Here is a 26,996-nt window from a genome sequence, read left to right as displayed (position 1 = left end):
TTCCATTACAACAAAGTAAAACCCTTTACCCATCAAGTAATTTCTCCCAATTCCCCTTCTACTTAGTCCCTGCCTACCACCAATCTGTGTTCCATATCTACATATTTTTCTATTCTGGATAGTGCCTATAAGTAGAATCACACAATATGTGACATTTTATGTCTGGTTCTTTCACTTTGCAAATGTTTTCAAGGTTCATCCATATTGTAGAATGTATCTGAATTTCAGTCTTTCTTTATGGCTGAATAATATTCAATTGTATGTATATACACTATATTATTTACCCATTCATCTGTTGATTCATCTGGGCTGTCTCTACCTTTTTGGCTATTGTGAATAGCACTGCTATGAACATGCATTTACATTTATTTGTCTGAGTGCCTGTTTTCAATTATTTTGGTATATACCTAGGAGCAAAATTGCAGGGTGAAGTGGAAGTTCTAAATTTAACTTTTGGGAGAACCATTAAACTTTTTCAAAGCAGCTGAATCATTTTCAATTCCAACCAGCAACATACAAAGGCTTTAATTTCTCCATATGCTCATCAACTGCTGTGATTTTCTATTTTTACAATTATTGCATACTAGCGAGTGTGAAGTGATGCCTCATTGCAGTTTTGATTTGCATTTCTCTAACGACTAATGATGTTGAGCACCTTTTAGTGTACTTGCTGGTCATTTATATACCTTCTTTTGAAAAATGGCTATTCAAGTCTTTTGCCCATTTTTAAATTAGGTAGTTTGTTTTTTTGTTGTTCTAAGTGTTCTTTATATATTTTGAATACTTGTTCTTTAACAGTATGTGAATTGATGTTATTTTCTCTTATTCTGCATACTGTCTTTTCACCTGCTTGGTAATGTCATTTGATACACAAAGGTTTTAATTTTGACGAAGTCTCAGGTATCTACTTTGTCTTCTATTGCTCATGCCTTTGGTGTTCTAGCTAAGAATCCATTGTCAAGTGCAAGATCATGAAGATTTACCCCTGTATTTTCTTTAAAGAGTTTTATGGATTTAACTTTTATATTTAGGTCTTTGATTAAGTTTGAATTAATTTTTGTAAATTGTATGAAGCAGGAATTTAACTTATTATGAAAGTGAATATCCAATTGTCGCAGAAGCATTGTTGAAGAAACTATTCTTTCCTCATCAAATAGTCTTCTCATCCATGTCAAAAAAAAAAAAAAATCCATTTACCACCACATACAGGTTTACACTTGTAATCTACATTCTACTCCATTGGTCTACAGGTCTATACTCACACATTGTTTTGGTTATTATAAATTTATAGTGAGTTTTGATATTGGAAAGGGTGACATGTTTGTTATTCTTTGCCAAGTTTTGTTTGGCTATTAAGGGCCCCTAGAAATACAAAAGAATTTGAAGAGTTTTTCAATTTCTACAGGAAAAGGCTATTGTAATTTTGATGGAAACTGCATTGAACCTGTAGATCACTTTGGGTAGTACTGACATCTTAACAATATTAAGTCATGCAATTCATGAACAGAGAATGGATTTTTATTATTTAAGTCTTTCATTTCTTTCAATAATATTTTTTTGGTTTTCATTTAATACGTCTTTCACCTACTTAGTAAATTTTTTCTAAATATTTTATTATTTGGATGTACTATAAATTGTTTTCTTAATTTCCTTTTGGACTAGTCATTGCTGATGTAGAAAAACAATTGATTTTTGTGTGTTGATCTTGTACCCTGCAATAAACCTGCAAATAAACAAATTTGCTGTATTTGTTTATTAGCTCTATTTGCTTTCTTTCTTGGAATTTTCTACATGTAGAATCATGTCATCTGTGGATACAGGTAGTTTTATTGATTCCTTTCAACTATGGATGCCTTATATTTCCTTTTAATTTCTAATCATTCTAGATCGAACTTCCAGTATAATACTGAATTGCAATGGTGCAAAGTGGGCATCTTTCTCTTGTTTAAAATATTAGGGAAGAGCTGCTCTTGCTCCTACACAGTTCTGTACCCTCTTTACGCTGTCATAAATTATATCTGGCTCAACAACATAGATTTATCATTATTTTTATGCATTTATTTCTTAACTCATGTAGGAAATATAAAGTGGATTTAACAGCGAAAAACATTGTCAGTAATACTGGGTTTTATGTATGCCAATGTAGTTACCTTTACTAGAGATTTTTCTATTTTTATTCAGCTTCCAGGGACCCTCTAGTGTCCTTTGATATGAACCCAAAGTACTCCCTTTAGCATTTCATATAGGGCTGCACTGCTCTGGTAATGAACTCTGCCAGATTTTGTTAATATGAAATAATTTATCCTTAATTAAAAAAAATATCCTTGATTTTTGACAGACAATTTTTCCAGACATAGAATTCTTGGTTGACAGTTATTTTTCCTTTCAGCACTTTAAATAATCATCCCATCGCCTTTTGTTCCCCATGGTTTCTAATAAGAAATCAGCTGTTAACCTTACTGAAGATCCCTTGTACATAATGAATTTTCACTTACTTTCAAAATTATTTTCCTTACCTTTCTACAGTTTGATTATGATGTGTCTTGGTATGAATCTTTGAATTTATCCTATCCAGAGTTTATTGAGTCTTGGATGTGTATATTCATGTACTACATCAAATTTGGAAAGTTTTCAGCCATTATTTCTTCAAATAAACTTTCTGTCACTTTCTCTCTTCTCCTTTTGGGACTCCACAATGCTTTTGTTGATTGGTTTAATAGTATTTAACATTTCCTTAGGCTTTGTTCATTTGTTTCATTCTTTTTTGTTCTCCTCAGAATGCAGTAATTTCAATTGTCCTATTTTTAAAATGACTGATTCTGTCTTATTTCTGTTCGAATCTACTGTTGAATACCTCTAGTGAATTTTTCTTTTCAGATAATTATATCTTCATCTTTAGAATTTCCATTTAGTTCTTTTATAGTTTTTCGTTATGATATTCTCATATTTTCTTTATGATTTCACATCACTTTTTCCTAGTTACCTTTTATTCTTTATAGATGGTATCCTTTAGATTTTTGAGTATATTTAAGGCAAATGATGTAAAGTCTTTGTCCAACAATTCTGATATTGGACTTCTTTGGGTATGGTTTCTGTTAATTTGCTTTTTTTCCTGTGAATGGGTCACAATTCCCTGTTTGTTTGCAGGCTATATGATTCTTTATTGTTGAAAACTGGGTATTTAAATATCATAATATGGATGTTTCAGCCATATCTTTTGCACCAGGAGGCTGTGGATTTTTCTTTTTTTTTTTAATTTTAATTTTTTTTAAACATTTATTTATCTTTTGAGACAGAGAGAGCCGGCGCGGGGGGGGGGGGTGCAGAGAGAGAGGGAGTCACAGATTCTGAAGCAGGTTCCAGGCTCTGAGCTGTCAGCACAGACCCGACACAGGGCTCGAACCCATGGACTATGAGATCACAACCCGAGCCAAAGTTGTACCCTTAACTGACTGAGCCACCCAGGCACCCCTGTGGATTTTTCATTCACTTTAAATTTTTTTCAAGCAATTTCTGCCACTTTTATACCTGACTAAATTCCATATTAGGCAGAAGAAAGATAACTGCCTTACTAAGTCTTTCAGGTATCCCTGCCAGTAGGTTAGAATGGGCAAACACAATAATTTGTAAATAAGTTTTACGTGGTGAGCATTGGGTTTATATGTAAATGATGAATCACTAAATTCTACACCTGAAACCAATGTAACCATATATGTAAACTAACCAGAATGTAAATAAAAACTTGAAAAAAGTCTTTTCTGCTTTTTCCAGAACCAGGGACCAGGGTCCCACACTGGGAATGTGGACCATGGTCATCAGGACCACTGCTGAGCCATGCAGGGGGTGGAGTAAAGGCAATTAAAAACACCACAAACTTTTCTGCCATTTTCTAAGTTGTTTTTTATCCAGTATTAGCCTGGGTGATATAAACCTTTGCTTTCCAGAGTTCTAAAAAACTTGATTTTGACCTTTTCTGCATAGTTTTCTATGTTTCTGTGGAAGATGTTAGTTTAAAGGAGCTTCTTACTCTGCCATGTTGCTGGCATCACGCTTCTAGACTTGGTGTTCTAAAAATAAATTCTCATATACTGCAATCAGGGTAAGATTATATCATTTCTTTTTTTTTTATTGTTTTTCAAATTCTCTTAAGAGAGCTGGGAACATTGTGGGTAACACTATATACTTATTAATTTCTTTATCATATTTGCCAATACAGATGAGCATGAACATAATTATGTTTATATCAACAATAATTAAATAGTATTAAACATGACGTGACTTTCGGTATAATTCTCTTTATGAAAAAACTTTTTGGCTTTAAATTTTGAATAAACTCCTCATTGTAGTACTCAGCATGGTTTTTCTATGTTCTTCAATTATAGTGCAAAGAACATACCAGAAAATAATTCTATTTAATTATTAATTTTCCCAAGCATGATCATCTCTGACCTACATCTGTTTTTATAAATATTACTAAGAAGTCTTTATTACCTATTTCTCCTAGGAATAAGAGCTGCTTTAGAGGAGCCTGGGTGGCTCAGTTGGTTGAGCATCCAACTTCGGCTCAGGTCATGATCTTGCAGTTTGTGGTTCAAGCCCCTGGTTGGGCTCTGTGCTGACAGCTCAGAGCCCGGAGCCTGCTTCAAATTCTGTCTCTCTCTCTCTCTCTCTTTCTCTGCTCCTCCCCCACTTGTACTCTGGCTCAAAAACAAATAAACATTAAAAAAAAAGCTGCTTTAAATGAAGCAAACAAAAAGATACACTGAAAAAACGTATGATGTTTAGGTGTTAATCTAGATATGATTTAATCTGTCTGAATGTTTATAAACGGCATAGTCTTTCCCACCACATCTACATGCCACTATAGCAAAGTTCTAATCAGTCGTTTGAATGATCTGCCACAACTCCAAATCAATTCTTCTGAAAAGCACTAGTAGGAAAGTGGCATATTAGAGCTTAGAGAATAGCAATGCCGATGGTGATGTTCAGTCAGCACATTGGGACAAGTGGTTGGGAGAAAGACTAATAAACTTCTTTTTCACACAGGTAAATATATCAGTGTGAACAAAGAAGAGCAAAATCATTTTTTTTCTCTAAGCAATTATAAGACTAAATTTTTGTGAGAGTTTAAGTTTACTAAGTTAGAGTATTCAATATTGAGTTTAGTAGATAGAATTGTAGCTTCAAAATGTTATTTTTAGTTTTGGTTCAAAGTTAGAATAAAGCTCCAAGAGCACATTTGTATGCAGATGAATGTCCCATAGAAGTGTATCACATTTATAAATATCATTATCCTTATATTTTGATATTACACTTTTGAATTTGTCTTTTCAAGAAATTTTCTGAAATTTTACAATACTAAAAAGCCACTTATTGCTATGGGGATATTACCACTTTCTTCTGCCTTGTGACTCTCAAAAGTGTTTTTGACTTTCCTAATCATTTAAACAAGAAATTATATTTTTAAGGATTTCTGTATAGATTTATATATGTACATTGGAGCTTTAATGTATATTTAATGGTTTTAATAAAAAGAATTTAATTTTTATAAAGTTTGATTGAGAAGACAGTAAAGCCATTATTTCAGTTCTCATTCCCAGGAGTGTTATTTTCTCTATTTAAGACCTTACAAAATAGTTACAGACTATACATACTTCCCAATTCTATGTGTCTGTGAACACACAGTGACCCATGTTAAGCAGGAGGTAAGTGATGGAATATCTGTCAAAGGCAGCTGTTATGCTTCATGATGGAAAATATCATGTTCTGTAATATTGGAGGAAACTTTTTAACAGACTGATACTTAAACTATTTTGAGAGGGCCAGAGTGGTCTAAATGCCTGGATGTTCATTCTTATATAGGTGAGGCTCTAAAGGGCTGGGTCAGGCACATGTTATTTAATCATAATTGGTATTTAGACATCCAGTGTAGAAAGTAAACTGTCCTTAGGAGCTGGAGCTTCAAAAGTGTAATTCAAGGATAATAGAATTTCATAAACTCTTGTTGCTACAGCTGTTTTTCTGTGTTTTGAAAAAAAACTACTCTTACAGGGGCACCTGGGTGGCTCAGTCGGTTAAGCATCTAGATGACTCTTGATTTCAGCTCAGGTCATGATCTCATGGTTTGGTTCATGAGATCAAGCCCCACATCTCTTGGGATACTCTCTCTCCTTCTCTCTATGCCCTTCCCCTGCATGCTCTCTTGTTCTCTCTAAAAATAAACTTAAAATTTTTTTTAAATTAAAAAAATAACTCTATCTGATTGTACAAAGGTTTTGAGTTACCCTGAAATATGAATTCTATTTATATTTAATATAAACATATAAGTACTTATACATAAAAAAAACTTACGATATCTATGTATTATATGCAGCTTAATTTATATAAAATACAAAAAATACCTCAAAGAAGTACAACCCCAAATCTGGATAAATTTAGTAAATTGCTGTGGGAAAGAGCTAGAAAAAAAGTGATAGTATATATATACACACAGGGGTGCATGTGCCCCTATGAATCAACACTTTTGTAACCTTTGGATAAATACCTAGTAGTGCAATTACGATGAACCACTGGATTCTATTCCTGAAGCCAAGACTACACTGAATGTTAACTAACTTGAATTTAAATTAAAATAAAAAATAGAAAAAAATGATAGTACATAAGGCTTCCTTTTTCTAGGATGACAAGTTTACCTCAAATAGTATTTTTAAAAAGTAGAACTTAGAAACAAGAAAACTAGTAGAGCAAAAGTATGAGGAGGAAGACCGAGCATATTGTAGAAAAACAGCTGTAGCACCAAGACAAAACATAAGAGAACTTAAAAAAATTTCAAATTCAGGGAGCGTGGGTGGCTCTGTTGGTTAAATGTACAACTTTGGCTCAGTTCATGATCTCACAATTCATGGGTTCAAGCCTTGTGTCGGGCTCTATGTTGACAGCTTGGAGCCTGGTTCGGATTCTGTGTCTTTCTCTCTCTCTGCCTCTCTCTCACTCGCACTGTCTCTCTCTCTTTCAAGAATAAATAAGTATTTTAAAAAATAAAAAAAAAATTCAAGTTCACAAAATGGATGAAAGACCTAAACAGAAGACAGGAAGCTATCAAAATCCGAGAGGAGAAAGCAGGCAAAAACCTCTTTGACCTCGCCTGCAGCAACTTCTTACTCAACATGTCTCCAGAGGCAAAGGAAACAAAAGCAAAAATGAACCATTGGGATCTCATCAGAATAAAAAGCTTCTGCACAGTGAAGGAAACAATCAGCAAAACTAAAAGTCAAACAACAGAATGGGAGAAGATATTTGCAAACGACATATCAGATAAAGGGCTAGTATCCAAAATCTATAAAGAATTTATCAATCTCAACACCCAAAATACAAATAATCCAGTGCAGAAATGGGCAAAAGACATGAACAGACATTTTTCTAAAGAAGACATCCAGATGGCCAACTGACAGAAGAAAAAATGCTCAACATCACTCATCATCAGGGAAATACAAATCAAAACCACAATGAGATACCACCTCATACCTGTTAGAATGGCTAACATTAACAACACAGACAACAACAGATGTTGGTGAGGATGCGGAGAAAGAGGTATCTTTTGCACTGCTGGTAGGAATGCAAACTTGTGCAGCCACTATGGAAAACAGTATGGAGGTTCCTCAAGAAATCAAAAGCAGAACTATCCTATGACCCAGCAATTGCACAGTATTTATCCAAGGGGCATTTATAGGTATTTATACAGCTATGCTGTTTCGAAGGGGTACATGCACCCCAATGTTTATAGCAGTACTATTGACAATAGCCCAAGTATGGAAAGAGCCCAAATGTCCATCAATGGATGAATGAATAAAGAAGATGTGGCATGTGTGTGTGTGTGTGTGTGTATATATATATATATATACACACACACACACAGATATATATATACACAGACATATATGTGTGTGTGTGTGTATGTATACACACACACACACACACACACACACACACACACACACACACACACACTGGAGTATTACTTGGCAATCAAAAAGAATGAAATCTTGCCATTTGCAACCACATGGATGGAACTAGAGGGTATTATGCTAAGCAAAATGAGTCAGTCAGAGAAAGACAAATACATGACTTCACTCATATGAGTACTTTAAGATATAAAACAGATGAACATAAGGGAAGGGAAGCAAAAATAATACAAAAATAGGGAGATGGAGAAAATATATATTATATTTATTTATATTATATATATTAATAATATAATTATATTAGTATCCATTATATATATTTATATTACAGTTATATATTACATTATTGCATTATTTATATTGTACTACATTATTTGTTGAAAATATATTATACTGTTCTCTCTTAAATATAGAGAACAAACAGAGGGTTACTGGAGGAGTTGTGGGGGGGGGGATGGGCTAAATGGGTAAGGTGCATTAAGGAATCTACTCCTGAAATCATTGTTGCACTATATGCTGATTAACTTGGATGTAAATTTAAAAAATAAATAAATTATAAAAAAATTTCAAGTTCAAAATCTATGGAAAAACACTCTTCCCTCCCCCAGTTCTCTCAATTTTCCTTTTTCCACTAACTGCTCCTCTAATTGCTGGGTATTAAAAAAAAATATTGACTTTTGAATTCACTTTTAAATTCCAACACAGTTTATGATTAAAACAGAAGCAAAACACAAACAAGCCCTTTGTTTGCAGTGGATTATAATTTGTGTAGGCAGCCCGTTGCTATTTTAAGCAGCAGAGATGGACTATAGAGTTAAATTGTTCCCTAAAAAAAGTCCAACAATATAAATCTTTGTTTATAGTTTCATGATTGGTAGTTTATGAGTGTCAAGTGGATTCATATAAAATATCAATTTAATCTTACTCTCCCATCTCTCTTGCCAATCATAGACTAATATATTGTAGTTTAATTATATTCCTCATGGAGCATATAGTAAGTTTTAGATGTGATGATAATACTTCATGTCCATTGCAAGACCCAACAGCTATAAATTTATAGAAAAGAATACAGGCTGTAGAAACAATGAGATCTATTCCTGACTTTTTAAGTAACTAACTCTGATTGATGCTTTTGTATAATTGATTTAACCCCTTAACCCCAACATATTTCTTTTGTAGTCCCTGTCCTTTCTGAAGATTTCATGGGTCCACAGTGTACTGAGTAACATGAGGGCAATATGGTGATATTTTCATAAACTGCAACAGAATACTGACATTTATCTTTCTAATATTTGTTTTGAGTCAGCGTCTGTCTTACAAAACATTAATGATGATAATAGTTGGTAGGATATTTTTTGCTATTAATGTGCTTTCTTGATACAATTTTTTTTTTTTTTAATTTGAGAGAGAGAGAGAGAGAGAGAAAGAGAGAGAGAGAGAATCTCAGCATGGGGCCCAATCCTACAACCCTGGGATCATGATTCAAGCTGAAATCAAGAGTTGGATGCTCAGTGAAGCCACTGAAGTGCCCCTCTTGATACAATTTTAAAAATATGCGGGGCGCCTGGGTGGCGCAGTCATTAAGCGTCCGACTTCAGCCAGGTCACGATCTCGCGGTCCGTGAGTTCGAGCCCCGCGTCAGGCTCTGGGCTGATGGCTCGGAGCCTGGAGCCTGTTTCCGATTCTGTGTCTCCCTCTCTCTCTGCCCCTCCCCTGTTCATGCTCTGTCTCTCTCTGTCCCAAAAATAAATAAACGTTGAAAAAAAATATGTGAATATTATGTTAGTTTCTCTTTTTACATTCATAAATGTAAACATTTATTCACCTTTATATATACATAAGCATTTCATTTAAACACATGTACCCATCTATATGTGTATGTATAGATTTTGCTATATATTTTTGTTTTAGATATATGTATTTATTTTGTTATCAAATTCTTGCCACAAATATCTTAGGAAGTCTTTTCACCTTCATTTTTTAAATAAGGAAACTTCTGGTTGGTTTATTAACTTATTTTGGATTTCATTACTTCTACTTTAAATGTTCTGTACATCATAGTACATCTGCCCCTGACTTAAGGCAAATAACTTTAGTGTTATCATAATGATTATTATTTTTTTAAGCAATGAGACTTTGAAAACTATACAGAAATATTTACTAGATTAACAGATTTTATTCTCAATCACCAATTACCCATTTTCATGGATAATAACACGATGGTTCTAGAAATAATTTGATGATTGATCCCTTCCAGTGTATCAATTCCCCTTGTAACAACATGAATTTTAAAAGGTCACCACCATTCTCATGAAATAATAGAAGTGCCAGGTAAAGCATATAAATACAGTGGATCATAACAAAAAGGTTTCAGTCTCAACTTCCCAAGATTTTTCCATTGTTCAGTTTAATTCTGATCATACATCTGCATCCCTTTAAAGGTTTAGTTGGTAGAATCAATTCTGTAAACCAACAGGAGAATGATCAAGTCAATTGCATCCAGAGATGCCTGCCCCTCATTTCTTCTCTGTATTCAAAATCAGGCAATGAATAATCACAATATAAATTGGAGGGTCAGATTTTGCAAAACTGCAACCCTAGTATGGTGTCAATATATCCAACAATCTTTGCAGTTACTTCAGGAACACCATGAAATGTAAATACTTGAAGAAACCCAAATGACCAGAAAATATCTATTTCATATATTCCATTGTTTATTGGAATATTCCATCATTCCAAGGAAGAGAACTGAAAATACAGTTCATAGAAAATTCAGCTATATCTTTGAAGGTTAAGCAGTGACTAAAGGCGATATAATTATTTTGAAGAATATTGTTCTTGATATTTGATATGCTTCTCTTCTCATACATTTCAAAACACAGCTATTTACAATGCTTCTAATCTTATAGGTGCAGTAAAGTGTGACCTTGAAATATTGTCAGTTTCACAAATGTATAAACAAATAAGTTAATGTTTATTGGTATTGAGAGCATCAGTAGCTCACTGTGGGCGTGCTTATATTTCCACAAATTATAAAAGGTGTCAAAAAGGTTATATATATAATAAAAACATTTCATACACATTACCCAGCTCATATTATTGTTGAAAATCTCTATTTCCTGTTACTTTGCTACTTTTTTTTTATAACTGTTTTGCATGGCAGTCTTGAATATAAAATAAATTATTTCTAATCAGGACTTCCAGACCCCCGAGAAGTAAAGTAACTGAAAAGTAATAACAAGAGTTAGAAAAAAATGGCATTGTTGGACTCTGATTTCGTTAGTATGTTAATAATGAACATAAATTATTTGTTACTCTTCCTTATGAGAGGTACAGTTTAATTCTGAACTGCCCTTTATTACTTCCTTGGCCAATACAGTCAGACAATGTGATAATGTAACAATGTGATATTCTGAGACTCCTAAAGCTAGGTTATAAAAAGCCTTAGATCTGAGTCTCTTGAGCATTTGTTCTGGAGAAAGCTAACAACCACGTAAGAAGTCTGAAAACTTTATGTTTGAGAAGCCAAGGCATGTGAAAAGGGACCTTGGATAATGTGATGTCAGAAGAAGAGAAAAAGATGGGAAGGGAGCAGATCTTTAAAGTGCCAGATGAGTGAGTGAAGAAGTCATCTTTGAAGTGGAAATTCTAGCCCTATTCACTCCCGCTGGTCACATAGATCAGTGATCAAAATACCAGCTGAGGCCTTCCAAAATTTTGAATCCAAAAATTTGTTAGCAAAATTAAGTGATTATTTTAAGCCACTAGTAGTTTGTTTTGCAGCAATAGGTAACCAGAACTGGCTTCATAATCAAAACCTTATTTGGGTTTCATCCTAGCCTTGCAAACTTGGCAACACTATGGGAGTCATATAAAGTTATATAAATGGGTGTTTAATGTTCATGTTGTTCAATACTTTATAGATAAGAATGAGATCAAGATAAGTGAAGTGACTTAAAGATGTCCACACATTTGGTGACTAACAGAGCTGGAGCTAAAACCACAGATTCCTGGGTCTGGCAGACCTACTTCCATTCACTTTATAGAATATCAGATTATTCCTCAAAAAAAAATGTTCCAGAGTTTTAATGTCTTTTCCCTTCTGAGGACTTCCTGAGAAAACATGTGCAGATTTGAAAAATTACTTTTTTTTTTAAATGATGGGGGGGGCGCCTGGGTGGCGCAGTCGGTTAAGCGTCCGACTTCAGCCAGGTCACGATCTCACGGTCTGTGAGTTCGAGCCCCGCGTCAGGCTCTGGGCTGATGGCTCAGAGCCTGGAGCCTGTTTCCGATTCTGTGTCTCCCTCTCACTCTGCCCCTCCTCCGTTCATGCTCTGTCTCTCTCTGTCCCAAAAATAAATAAACGTTGAAAAAAAAAATTTAAAAAATTTAAATGATGGGAACTGAATTGGTAAAGTTATATCAACCAGTTTTACCAGTACTTCATTTTAGAGTCACTGTATTTATATTGAAATATTTAGTTATTTTGAAGCAAATCATATGTGCAGGATAATTTTGATAATTAGTGATTAATAATGTGATAAGTAATATTTAAGACGTGACTGTAGAATAAAGAAGGAATTAGTAAATTATCTGTACGGAGGCACCTATGACTTTTTGGAGTAAGGAATATAACTAGGTTTAGTGAAACATCACCAGAAGATAGATGAAAGTGGGCTTGGGGCATCCCTGACTGACAGAATGGCATATATGAAAGGCAGTCACAAGTCACTAGCTTGGTGTATTCAGAAAATTTTAAGACATTTAATATTACTATCTCATATAGTTTAAATAAGGAGAATGGCAAGGTGGGAAGAGGATGGATAATAGATGAGTAGCCTGAAAAGTTTTTAAGCAAAGGACATACAGAGTTGGGCTACACTGAGAGACCAACTTTGTGATTAGGTGGAGGAACAGGTAGGAAAAAGGCAAGAGTGGAGAACGGTACTCGACTAGGTAGGTATGAACAGACCGCATTCAAGAGATAATAAAGACCTGAAATGAGGTATGATGATGGGCTACAGAAAGAGAAAACATTTGAAAAATAAGAGGTAGAAATTACAAAGTGACGGTGACCAACCAGGGTCAGGAAAAGGAATAAGTTTAGGATGATGCCCAGACTTCTGGTTTAGAAGCTTTGCTGGATGACTGGTTTCCTGAATACTCCTAGAGAATGTAGGAAGGAAGGAAGGAAGGAAAGAAGGAAAGAAGTGAGGAAGGAAAGAAGGAAGCAAGGAAAGAAGGAATGAATGAATAAATATTTAGAAGTAGTTCAGTTTCAGATCTGATTTTTATTTATCTATGGAATAATCATATGGCTATGTTAACTATCACTCCACTCTGAAACCTTTTCTCAATTCTCATCCTCTAAATGGAGCCAAATGCTTCCTCCCTTATACCATCTCTATTTCTCTGCAAACTTCTATTTGTATCCATTAACAATTTTCATGATATATTTTAATTATATTTACATATCAATATTTCCTCGTATATTACCAGTTATTAGATATTACAGATTATGTCTCATAGTAGGTAATTTTATAAATCTCTCAGCCTTGGGCTAAAGTAATGCTACACAATAATAGCAAAGTAAATTTTTTCTGGTTTCTCCCCCTACCACTTACGTGGCTCCAACTAGAGGCCTCTAGCTATAAAAATGGGTTTCTGAAACATCTCATAAAAGGCAACCTTTTTCCATTTCCATATGGCCCAGTATGCTCCCAGCATATTTCCATATGCTCCAGGATTTTGCCAGTCATTCTATTTTCTGCCAAGTATCCCATTCATCTTTACAGCTGCTACCTAGCTACATTTTCTGGGTTACTGGGAAAGATCCACAAGACTAATTCACCTGATTCTCCCTCCACATATATCTCTTGCATTCTCTCTTGCTATCTCAGAGTAAAGGCTTCTCCTGGGAAGAGAGAGCATTATTAGGCTACAGCATATCACACTTTTGGAATATCCTGGTATAGGAGTTTGATCCTATTTGTTCACAACAGTATAAATAAAGTCCTAACACAGACAAGCTGTAGAATGTGTAAAAGTTGTATCATACATTTTTACCTCTCAAGTTCAAGTTATGGGAAATTTTTATATATCTTTTCTCAAGAGAAAGTTGTTTCAATTGTTACCTAATTAAGTCTATACCTTTAACAGCTACTTCCTATTTCCTGCGCCTATGTAGACATGAGCAAAACTAGCAGAAGCTGCTCATTTCAGAGTAGCAAGGCTCTAAGGAAGCTTTGCTCTCACGTGATATCTACACATCACGTGATATCTACAAGGTGCATTACTTAACATAGGCATTAAAGTCTTTTCATTCTTATTATGCGCCTAGTTTATAACCCACTTGGATATTCTCTCTCTCTCTCTTCATTCCATTTACATTTATGACCTGGGCTACCAACAATTAATTCCTATTTGATTACAAGATGACGCCTCTCACAAATACCCACAGTTTCACATTTGATGACAACTCATGGACCAGTCCCATTACAACAATTATTTTCAATTTACTTCAAAAAATATCATTGTACCAACCATTCCCAATCACTGGTCATTCCTCCCTTATCTCCTCTCCACACTCTGATTTTCCATCTTCAGAAGGTTGCAGGCATATTTTCTGACTTTCTTCATCCATCAATTCCCAAAGAGAATATGGAGGTGTATTTTAAGAGTTTCTTATTATTCATTGTTGTACCCTAGTTCTAATGCATGTTTAACATTAAACTAAATGCTTAACAAATCCTAAGTAAATGGCTCATCATCATGTCAGTCTAACTAGTGGGTCAGCCTGGACTAGATTCTAAAACTGGGCCATTTTCCTTGCCATGTGCCTCAAGGGCTCCACTTTTTAACCTTTGTCTTAGATGCTTTCTCTACTTTTCCTGTATCTCTGGATGCATATCATTTTCCAGTACTAAACCCTCTTCCACGTAGCAGATATGTTGCTGAATTTACCTGTCTTGACTGGATTTCTTCTTGTCTGCCCCAATCTGAATGTCTGCTTATATTCCTCCAACTATAAACAATCAGAAGTCATAATTCATCATACTGGAAGAACCCTCCTACTGTCAGGTACTTGCATGCTTTCTATTTGGCTATCCCACCACAGGAAAGTTGTCACTGTTTCGAACTTCTGTTATTTCCTCCCCATACCATGTCCTGCCTCAATTTATGCCAAATCTTGTAACAACACAGACTCTTACCCTTTGATTTTGAAAATCAGATTTTCGGATAAAAGTCTTATGATCAAACAACAATAACCTTAGAAGAAAGTTATGGACATATTTTGGGAGACAGTAATTTCCTTTGGATACAATGGGTCAGTGTTCAATCTTTTAACTTTTCCATCTCTCAGCTTCCGTAAGGGTAGTTAGTTCATGGACACACAGAAACATCATACATACACATTTTACTTCAAAGCAGAAACAAGGAATCAGTGTGACTGATTCAATGGGTCCTGACTTTGAAAAACACTGTCAATTTTCAGGGTCAAAGGATGGTCTGACTTCCTTGGGCAGTGCTGACCCTAGGCGACAGATATTAACTTCTATGACCTCTGAAATTTGAACAAAACACAAATTTATCATTGGTAAACCTTATGAAATGTTTCTCAGCAAACAATGCGGGATACACACAACAGGCTGATTTAGACGCTCCAATCTATTCCATTCTATTTTCACTTTGTTTATTGCAGTGCTCCAAATTTAGACAGATTTTCCACAAACTAAACTTAATTATTTGGTTATTGCATATGGACTAATTTTTTAATGAACTGTGAATCTGGGTAAATCAGGCAACAATAAAGCCTTTGTTTCCTTGTAAAATTAGGGAGTGATACTGCCTAAAGTGCGGTGGGGGGGGGGGGGGAGTGAAGAAACTCCAGAGGCTATGTTTGAGAAGGTTGGGCAAGGAACCAGGGATTTCTGGAGGAAGTGCCCAAGTTTACATCATGTACTTAATAAACAACTTGGGTCACTTAAGCTAACGTTTTCTACTATACTGGTTTGTTTTTTTCTTATTTTTTGTTTTCTTATTTTATTTTTCTTATTTTGTTTATAACTTCCAAAACGATAGGGGAGGATAAGATTGAGATGTAGTAGGCACCCAGAGGATTGCCTCATGTAAATCATTTCCTGTTTGCTTTTTATGTACGCCACAAAACCCAGATGGAATCATGCTGCTGCCAGAAAGGCAAGGGAGGTGGACGAGCAGCATGAGCTCTCTTGGCTCCCAAGGCTGGTGAGAGCAGCTGCACAGTAAGTGAACACCAAGCCACATCCCCCTGCCTGGAGCCCCACAAAAGAGCAAACCATCCCCTGAAACCCAGACCCTGTTGAGTTGAGAAAAGTGCCAGGAAAGGAAGGACCTGACTAGAAAACGGGGAGAAGCAGAAACGCAGCCAAGACTACATTTAAAGAAGACCAAAGTCCAAGTAAAGCAAAGACCACGACCCCCCGAGACCGAAAGCTTACCTTCCCGACACAAGTCCGAGAAACTCAGCCGCGGGGCCCCACCCAGCGCCTCTCACGTGACTGCCACGTGAAGGGCGTTGCCGGAAGAGCCAGAGCAGCGGCTCCTCACAGCTGCGCGCCTTCGGTGCCCGCCCTTCGGCCGCCTGTGACCGCGCTCCGGTGCGCCCGCACGTGGCGTTGGGTCCAAGCGATGGCAGCAGGCGCCAGGCGACCGTGACGGAGCCCCTGCAGCTGGAGCCAGCGAGGAGGAAAGTAGGTGCCCAGCTAAGGTCAGACCGTGAGCGCAACCCTGGGCCAGCCGACTCCTGGCACCTCCCCTGTGGCCATTTGGTTTAGCCCCTATCCCTGGTCTCTCTGGCCCTGCATTTAGGATAATGAGATTTGTTCCATTTTGGTGGAATGCTGCTTTAGAGAACCGGTGAGGTTTGGAGGCCCTCAAGCCTGAGATCTGTGTTAGCCTTTATTGAATGACTGCTCCGTGCCTGGCACTGTGGTGACTCGAATGTTTATTACGATTCCTTTTTCCAGTTGAAGGGACCTCAAGTGGCCTGGGGGGGAAAAAGACCTACAGGTCTTCTCTTTGCCTATAAAGAACATCTGAAATTGTTTGGGTTACTTGGGTGGCTTAGTCAGCTAAGCCTCAGACTTCAGCTCAGATCATGATCTTGTGGTTTGTGGGTTCCAGGCCAGTGTCGGTTTGGTGCTGAAGGCTCAGAGCCTGGAGCCTGCTTGGGATTCTGAGTCTCCCTCTCTCTCTGCTGGTTCCCACCTCGTGCTCTGACACACACACACACACACACACACACACACACACACACTCACTCTCTCTCTCTCTCTCTCTCTCTCTCTCAAAAATAAATAAACACTAAAATAAGTAAATAAATAAACGTTAAAATATTTTAAAATAAAATTATTTTAATTTGACAACATCACATAGGGATTCATGTATGCTTGTGGAGAAAAAATGTTTTGTTTTGAATTTTAGTACAAGTTTTTTTCGTGCAGAGTTCACAAGAAAGTATACTTCTTTTGGCTTGTTACATATTTTGAAATGAATATAGCTTTATTGAAAATGGAGGCCATTGTTACATGTTTAGATGTCAGACTTTCTTTACTTCTGGGTATATTTATGTCAGTAAAACTTAATTAGACTTGGAATAGTGTTCTAGATCCAATTTTAACTAAATGTAAAATTTCTAGAAGTATTACCGAGACACAATTATCCAACATCCAATACTAAACAAGCTGCAGCATGTGGAACTTCAGACAAATAAATAAAAAAAAAATCATCACTTATATGTTAATTTAATCTATTGTGTTTTGGCTATAATGTTAGTTAACAATAGTCATTTACGTATGACAAACCATGTGAATCAGCATTAAGCAGTCTGATCAATAGCTTGGTTACTAGTCTCAATTAATCTGAGAAGAAATATGTTTTATGTCACAGGGATGCCTTGGGTATGCCAATCAAGCTATGAGCTAGTAGATAAATGTTTATTTTAGCTGAAGTTCCTTGATGGATAACATTATCAACTCAAGAACCATTCTAGAAAAGGACATGAAGAAAAATATAAATTAATGTTTTTACTTCTCAATATATAATCTGGTTACTATGGAAACTGACAGCCTGTCCCGGAAGCAATTAATTTTTCAGAAACACATTCCCCAGTCTGGCGGTACATTATCTTTAACAATCATAGTGCCCTAATATTTAGTCATTCATTTAAAATGATTTTTTAAAAATTACCATTTCATAGTATATTTTTTCTAACCTAATATTGTTATGCTAGGTATAGAATATAATTCAGAACCCAGATGAGCTAGACAGTTCAGTGAGAAAACAAACCATTTCTTACCATAATTAAGGCTACATATAACTTAGGTAAATTAAGGAAAAATTAAGCCTTATGGCCACAAAGAGATGCCCTTCAGTGTCATGATTACCTTAAAATTAAACTTGGAGTGGGACACAGGAAAACTGACCATTCTCTTCTAGTAAATTATTTGTTTATATTACTAATCAATAATAGCAATATGACTAATGCACATATTATGTGATTCATATGAGCTACATAACAACCTTGTCATATAGTTCCAAGGTATGATGGTGATGACCTTCATTTAAAAAAAAATTAATGTTTGTTTATTTTTGAGACAGAGAGAGACAGAGCATGAGCAGGGGAGGGGCAGAGAGAGAATGGGAGACACAAGCTCCAGGCTCTGAGCTGTCAGCACAGAGTCGACGCAGGGCTTGAACTCAGTGACTGCGAGATCATACCTGAGCTGAAGTCGGATGCTTAACCAACTGAAGCACCCAGGTGCCTCACCTTCGTTTTAAAAGTAATAAAATATGGGGAACCTGGGTGGCTCAGTCAAATGAGCATCCAACTTCTGCTCAGGTCATGATCTTGTGGTTCGTGGGTTCAAGCCCCGCAACGGGCTCTGTGCTGACAGCTCAGCCTGGAGCCTGCCTGGGATTCTGTGTCTCCCTCTCTCTCTGCCCCTCCCCTGCTCACGTTCTCTCTCTCAACAATAAATAAACATTAAAAATTTTTTCTTAAAGTAATAAAATACTTAAATACTTTAAGGTATTTTACCACGAAGTAAGCCTAAATACGAAAGTGTCACAGAGATAAATTCAATCTGTTTCCTCCTTCCCCATCCCCAACTTCAGTGTATTTATTCAAGAGTGACAGAAACACAGTCTAAACACATTCTATGTGCCTGGAATTGTTTTTGACATTTTTATCTATCTGATTTAATCTTGGGGTAAAAAAGCCTTTAAAGCAATTAAATTCAAAGTATAAAATATGTGCAGGTAGTTTTTACTATTTTTCGATAATTGGTAATAGAAAGGGGCAAAATAAAAAAAAGGGAATGAAATGCCATAATAATTAATAATAAGCTTGAATTGGGACTTTATGTTACATATTGAAAAATTAAAAGTAACAACCTCACATACAATAAAGTATAGGTTATAAATAACTTGTACTTTATATTATTAAACTGTATGTATAACAAATACATATTTAATAATATAGGTCTTATTTATGTATTTAACTTGGGGCATAATTGTTATGAAGAAATATTTCATGCTGAGATATGTTTAATATCATGATTGATTTGCAAAATAAGACCATAAAGAGAACCTGTTTGCAAAAATATACATAGGAATGTTTTCAGTTTCCTCAAAGTCCTTCCTTAATCCTATGATTTTAAGATAATCTTGTTTTGAAGCACTTACACTATTGTTATTTTTGAGCTGTTTTCTTTTTCAAAATTTATCGTATCTAATGCTGAGACATCCTTCTTTTAATACCTTTGGGTTTAATTTGAATAGTTCTCAGCTTAATTTTAATCAGATTTATTTTATCCTATAATTTCGGGATCATTGGGAGAATTTCTTTGCAAATTATTTGAATGGATTTTTTTTATTACAAGTTACTCAACAACTATTGAGTTCTTACTGCAAACTATATATCTGGCACTGTTCTAGGTTCAGGAATGAAAAGCATAGTGTCCTTTAACCAGGTGAAGTATATATTTTATTTGGGGAAAGCAAATAAGAAATACATGAATTAATTAATCAGTTTACAAGACAAATTTAAATAATGATTGCTATGCAAATGTATTATGGTAATATGATAGAAATTGACTATGGGGTCACTGCTTTAGCTGCATGTTTAGGAAAGATTTATTGAGTTTACACTAAAATGATGTGAAGGGTCATAGAGGCTATTAAGAAGAGTATCTGAATGTAGAAACTAGCAGATGGAAAAGTGTTGGATGGGAGGAGTCATGGTGTTTGATGAGCAGGATAAAGATGTGTACATTGAGAGTGCAGAAGGGAGGTTGGAGAGATTAGGTTGGAGAGTGTAGGCACCTGGTTAGGTAGAATATGATTGGCCATAATAAAGAGTTTGAATTGTATGCTGATTGAAATTAAAAAAAAAGTTTTGGGGGATTTTTATAGGGAAAAGATGCAGTCTGTTTTTAAAAGGATTACTTTGGCTGATATGTAGGAGAAAATAATGGTAGCAGGAATGGTAATCAGACGACTGTTGTATTAGATTAGAAGTGAGATTATAGCAAAATGGGTAATTGTTGAAGCAGGATACATCACATGATTTGGTTATGATCATGACATAGTTGAAAAGTAGAGCAAATAGGATATAATAATAGATTATACAGAATTAAAGACATAGAAAAACTGAAGAATATTCCTAGGTTTATGGGAAGAGTAACTCACTGCCTGGTATTTTCATTTACTGAGGTGAGAAGACTTGGTTATAGGTTAAATCCAGGGCTTACTATTTCTGTTTGACAAAGTTATCTTGGACATATGTATTACACCTCCAAGCAGAGATGGTTTGCAGATAGTTGGGTATGAATGAAGAAGGCTAGAGCTATAAATATGAAATCAGTTACCAGCATGTAGATAACATGTGGATAATGGGAATAAATGATAAGAAATGATCTTCAATGACTGCTAAAATCACTGAGTGATAAGGTTGATTGATAGAGAACCTTTATAATGAATGGATAAGATCTGAAGTTGATGGGTTTTAACTGCCTAAAAAGATAGACATGATGTATCTCTTTATTTGAAATGAATAGCAACTAAAAATAAATGGTACCACCTATGAGATATTCCTGTCTAAAAATTTAACGTGAATCTCATCATATCTTTGGGTCTAATTAAGGTTACAGAAAGAACTGAGGTTGAGTACATATTGGTACCATGCGGGTGCAGTTAGCCAGTTTGGAGATGTTAGAAATTCGACAGAACCAAAGACTAGTTTCCTTAAGAAGTGAATTTGAGGGGGAAAAAGATCTGTTCTAGATTAAAAGAAATTTAAAAGAAATTGAAAAACCATGTAAAAAAAATCTCAATCCATAGGATTTATTAGGATCCTTATTTTAAAAAAGCAATTGTAAAAAGACAATTATTAAAATGGAACAGTTAAAGAGATTTTAACACTAATTGGGTACAAGAAAAATAAATAATTGTTTTATGACTATACTTAAAAACTTATGGATTATTGAAAGGAGAAATGATACATGCCTAGTTTAAAATGGTCCAGCTTTGGGTGGGCATTATAAATGAACCATGATTCATCATATATTGGTCATTATGAGGCTGGATTATAAAAATATTTATGAATATTTTATCTATGTTTGCAAATTCCCATGATAAACATGTTTATACATAAACAAATAAAAGAATAAATACATAAAATATTAAAATATAAAGCTGTGGAAAATCTAAGGAGAGCATAGAGGAGAGGGTTGAGAAGACAACCTTAGAGGAGCTCCAGTATTTAAGAATTGAAGAGGAGAGTCACAAAGAAGCTGGGGACTGTTCAGGGTTGTTGGAGGAAAGCCAGATAAATGCCACATTGTGGGGCGTCTAGAGGTGTTTGGGTGTGTGTGTGTGTGTGTGTGTGTGTGTGTGTGTTAAAGAAGATGAAGGTAGTAGTCAAGAATTCCAAATGCTGCTGCGATTTTTATTAAGATGAGAACTGAAATTTCGCCATTAGATCTAACAAGATATTGGTAATGTGTTATTTTTTTTTTTTAATTTTTTTTTCAACGTTTATTTATTTCTTTTGGGACAGAGAGAGACAGAGCATGAACAGGGGAGGGGCAGAGAGAGAGGGAGACACAGAATCGGAAACAGGCTCCAGGCTCTGAGCCGTCAGCCCAGAGCCCGACGCGGGGCTCGAACTCCCGGACCGCGAGATCGTGACCTGGCTGAAGTCGGACGCTTAACCGACTGCGCCACCCAGGCGCCCCTGCAAATTAATTTTTTGATTCCTGTATTCTTCATGGCAATTATACTACTAATCTCAGCGGAGCAGTTTATTTATTTGAAACATGTAATTCCTCATTGTTACTTCATTTCTTCTTTTTAGAATTCAATTCTGTTTTTTGTGTTTCACAGCACTGAATCTTATTTACCTATTGCTTTTCCTTATTTGTCCTATTGCCAGCAAGGTTTTATCACAGCAGACACTGTGATAAACACTGATGTCTGTGTTGTTAAAAAATAGGATCAAATATAGCATCACTCCTATGCTGTTACCTCAGGAGAACTCTGTGATATTCAGTATAAAGAAGGACAAAAGTGTCAAGTGGTAGACCAGGGAATGTGGTAGGCAGATGTTTTCTAACTTTTGATTTGGCACTAATTCTGGAAGAGGTCCAGATAAATTTGTGCTTTTGACATATATGTATATCAAAATATGTAAGTATATATATATATATATATAAATATATAAATATATGCATATTTACTTATGTATATCACATAACTCCAAAAAAATATTTAGGTGACTACCAACAGCATTTACTACATAATAGGATAAAAATGAAATTTGAATCCAATAGTAAATAGTTATTAAATATGGATAAATATTTAGCTCTATACTTTATAACATAGAAAATAGGGGCACCTGGGTGGCTCATTCGGTTAAGCGGCCGACTTCAGCTTAGGTCATGATCTCGCGGTCTGTGAGTTTGAGCCCCGCGTCGGTCTCTGTGCTGACAGCTCAGAGCCTGGAGCCTGTTTCAGATTCTGTGTTTCCCTCTCTCTCTGACCCTCCCCTGTTCATGCTTTGTCTCTCTCTGTCTCAAAAATAAATAAATTTAAAAAAAAAATAAAAAAAATAAAATAGTCAAGTGCATTTATTCATATTTATTCATATTATCCTCATAATATGCACTGTAATGAATTTTCACCCCAATGGCTCTTTCTCCTACAAAGGACATAAAGTCACATCATAACTAAATGAAAGCAAAAATAATGAGGTTCAAGTATACATGGTTTTGATGGCCTCATATAATTTATCAATAAATTCTAGATGGTCTGTATGAGTACTACAACTTGTTTAAATAGTACTTATATATTTAAGGTAGGTCATATATCCATTTGTAATGTATCTTTAACTTTTGATAAAAATTAAACTTGTCAAATTAAACTTGTCAATTAAATTAGTCATTAATGACTAAAAGACAAATAAAACTATAATTTTTGTAGTGGGTTCTTTATGTCAAATAACCCTTTATAGTAAGTAAAACAGTTATTTTACCTGTATGAGATTAAATTCATTAAAACACACTATTGTCAAACATACATTTTGAGTTATTTTTATCCATAGTCTTGTATCCAGTTCACCAAGGGATAAATAAATTATATTGTAAAATTGATAGTTTTAGTTTAGAGGTTGATTTTACAGTTATAAAAAGGGATTATGTTTTCTATTCAAAGATAAACAGTTTATATTTGGTTAAAACTATAATCCAGACTTCTTGCTTCCATTTTCTACCCAATGTCGCTATCATGATCAGGCAAGTTCAGGGTCACATCAGTAAGGAAAGTCACCCAATATAATGTAAATTAGTAAATAAAATATTTATACATAAATCTACTATGTTAAGAATTCAAAAAATATATATTTTATTGTATTATAGATGAAAGTAATTGCATCAGTCCAAACTAAAAAGTTGATACATTTTTTTAGTCTCTATAAATTGAGAGAAATATACTTTCTGTGAGCTATAAATATCTTATCGTAGAATAATAATAAAAATGATTTCTTCTTTCAAACTTTGGGAGGGGCTTGCTACAGTACAGAAACAAGGTAAAATGCCAAAATTTATTTAGATGTTATCACAATATTTCAGTTGCTTTTTTAATATTCTTTATAGGAGAACTAATGCCTTTTACGTTTTATTTTACAGAAATACTTTAGTGAAGCTAGCTCATTTTTAAATGAGCTTTGAGCATTCTAAATGTCGTGCTTTGATAGATATTTTTAAATAATTCCAAATATTTCTTAAACCATGTATTGAAATTCTATTACAAGTAATTTTAAATATTTAAAAATGTACTGAGAATACATAAAAGTTTAGATTTTCTTACATATAGCAATACATTCATATATCAATTTCAGAGTAAAATCAATAGCTTTAAGATTTTGCTTTCAAAAAAAGGATTTTGTTCTAAGATTGTAAGCAGCCTGTTTAAATCTAAAATGCCCTGAATTTAATGTCCCCAGAATCTTATGAGAATTATAAATAATTAATGAAATTACTTAAAGATTATCTGTTTCCAATATTTTTATGTTTAATCTTTTTTCTGAATATATATTTTTCCTCTGTAGACCAAAAGTATTTATGTGTATTGCAGTTCAGATGTGAAAGTAGGTCAGATAGTTCCCATATTATTCAAAAAATGCCTTCAAACTCTTGACAGCAGAAATATGAATGAGTACATGAAGTCACAGACTGCCTAATTTTTTTCCTATTAGGCTATTTAAAGTGGATTATTTGGGTTATTCCTTTTTCTTAACAGTTGCTGTAGCAACTTATATTCAGAAGGTCTGCACAAAGATTTCCTGGATGAATTATTTAATTCAGTAAACCAATTTTGCTAGATTACCTTAAGGAATATGTTTCCAGCTTTAGAATAGACCCAGAGAAGTCATATAGAAGTCAGATGGTCTCTTAACACACTAACTGGAGCTACATACAAATGAAAAAAAAAAAAAAAAGATCAATTAAAATGTCTAAACACTGCTTGCTCCAACCACTGAATTAATACAGATTTTAAATTTTGCCTGAAATTTTGACCTTAGGGCTCAGGCAAAATTAAAATGTCTTGAGTTACACAAACTGGTTAGATTTGCTAACCATTCTTGTTAGATAATAGATCCTGAAAGCTTACCTTGAAACCAGGAAAGCTGTGGTTGGTTTTATTCCTTACTACCTTATATGAATTTGACTCTTGACATACAGTAGTTCTGAGCTTATTAGACTAAAGCTATATACATAATTTTTCTTTACTAGTCATTACAAAGGAATTGCACATTAATAATTTAGCACCTCTTCTAAATCTTGTCAATCAAAAGGGCACACCAATCTAACAGTTTCTGAAATCAAGTGTCTTTCTGTCTCTTTTTTAAAAAACATTTTTAAACATTTATTTATTTTTGAGAGACAGAGCATGAGCAGGGGAGAAGCAGAAAGGCAGGGAAACACAGAATCTGAAGCAGGCTCCAGGCTCTGAGCTGTCCTTGAATCCTTCCCTAGTATCTTAGTAACACTAACCAATTTGTTGTTTTTTAAATTATATTCTTCTAAGTACTGTTTCTTTATACTCTGTTAATGTAAGTTAAATTCTCTGAAGCTAGTGTTCACATCATAATCATATTTTATTGAGTGCATATTAGGAATTAAAATATTTTCATTAATATTCTCACTCTCAACCACATTAAACCACATACTCCTAGAAGCTTATGTTATAACCTCTCCATTTAAGCAGTAATTCTTGTTTTTGCAAAAAAAATTTTTTAATTTTTAATTTTGAGAGAGAGTGAGAGACCGAGCTCGAGTTGGGGAGGGGCAGAGAGAGAGGGAGACATAGAATCTGAAGCAGACCCCAGGCCCTGAGCTGTCAGCACAGAGCCCGACTGGGCTTGAACTCATGAAACATGATATCATGACCCAAATCTAAGCCAGACACTTAACCGACTGAGCCACCCAGCCGCCCCTAAGCAGTAATTCTTGGAAGAAAAAATATTTGAGAATCAGTGATGAAACTTAGAAAGTTAGATAATGAGGGAGTTATTTTAGAATTAGGATTAGGGAGACATTTCTATGCAATAATTTTACATAAGTGGCCTCCTTTGGTTACATACTCATAAATACAGTCCAGGTACAATCAACGTATCTTATTGGGCTCTGTTTCAGGGTGTTCTTTAAGTTAGCTTTCTTATCAACTTCCTTTGGGCTTTCCTACAATATTTTTATCCCAACTCCCCTACCCCCCATTTTACTGTTGCCTACTATTAATACTTGCATAACATGACATTTAGGCATGAAAATCATTCCGACTTTCAGCACCCCAATTGCAAAAAGAAAGAAGGGGAATGGGAACATTATAGCAAATAAAAAATGGATTATTAGTGACTTATAATAAATGTGAAATCAGAATGCCCAGTACATGACCGTCTTGCTAAAGGCCTTCTTCTAAGCGTAGTATAACTGACATTGAGTGGTGAGAGAAACTACATGATGAGGATGAGACTCTAGTAACTAAAAGAAAAGTCAAGTTTCCAGAAATCTGAAGGACGATTAGTAAAATTAGACTGAAAGGAGTCAAGGAATCAGTGATAAAAGAACTAGTAGTAAGAAAGGGGAAGTAGGCCTGAGAGAATTAGTTAGCATGACTGTTACTGCATTGTAATGTTCTGGAAACTTTTATGCACTCTAAATTCTTTCTCTGTGACTATGTAAATCTTAATGAAGTTAAGGCCCCTGGCTTTTCTAAGTACTAGTTAAAAAGAGCAAAATCAAAATCAAAATATGCCTTTATGGTATCACTTTACCCTTCCTTGGTGACTCCTTGGATTACCTAACTCCAAACTGTATGTATAACTAAACATAACCATACGTTTGGAATACCTCAACAGATTCGTTAATTTAAGGTCATGGCTTACATTCTACTATAAGTTAATATTTTGTGGGAGATTTAAGCGCAATACTTTGA

At 34.9% G+C, this 26,996-nt stretch overlaps 2 long non-coding RNA genes across 3 annotated transcripts in view; one reads left to right on the top strand and one right to left on the bottom strand.

Moving 5' to 3' along the window:
• The window catches only part of LOC121028394 (uncharacterized), a 114,125-nt gene extending 97,591 nt beyond the window's left edge, over window positions 1-16,534 (bottom strand). The window contains exon 1 of the long non-coding RNA XR_005789209.1: window positions 16,442-16,534. This is a non-coding gene — a long non-coding RNA (uncharacterized LOC121028394). The remainder of the gene's footprint in view (window positions 1-16,441) is intronic.
• Window positions 16,535-16,588: 54 nt separating this feature from the next.
• Window positions 16,589-26,996, top strand: part of LOC121028395 (uncharacterized) — a 149,316-nt gene continuing 138,908 nt past the window's right edge. The window contains exon 1 of one of the 2 annotated variants that reach the window (XR_005789210.1): window positions 16,589-16,693. This is a non-coding gene — a long non-coding RNA (uncharacterized LOC121028395). Of the gene's footprint in view, window positions 16,711-26,996 lie in introns of both variants that reach the window. The other variant, XR_005789211.1, reaches the window with a different exon arrangement.

This window comes from Herpailurus yagouaroundi, unplaced genomic scaffold, assembly GCF_014898765.1.
Source record: "Herpailurus yagouaroundi ecotype Mexico unplaced genomic scaffold, PumYag 100, whole genome shotgun sequence".
NCBI lineage: Eukaryota > Metazoa > Chordata > Mammalia > Carnivora > Felidae > Herpailurus > Herpailurus yagouaroundi.
This window is presented reverse-complemented; position numbering and strand designations above follow the sequence as displayed.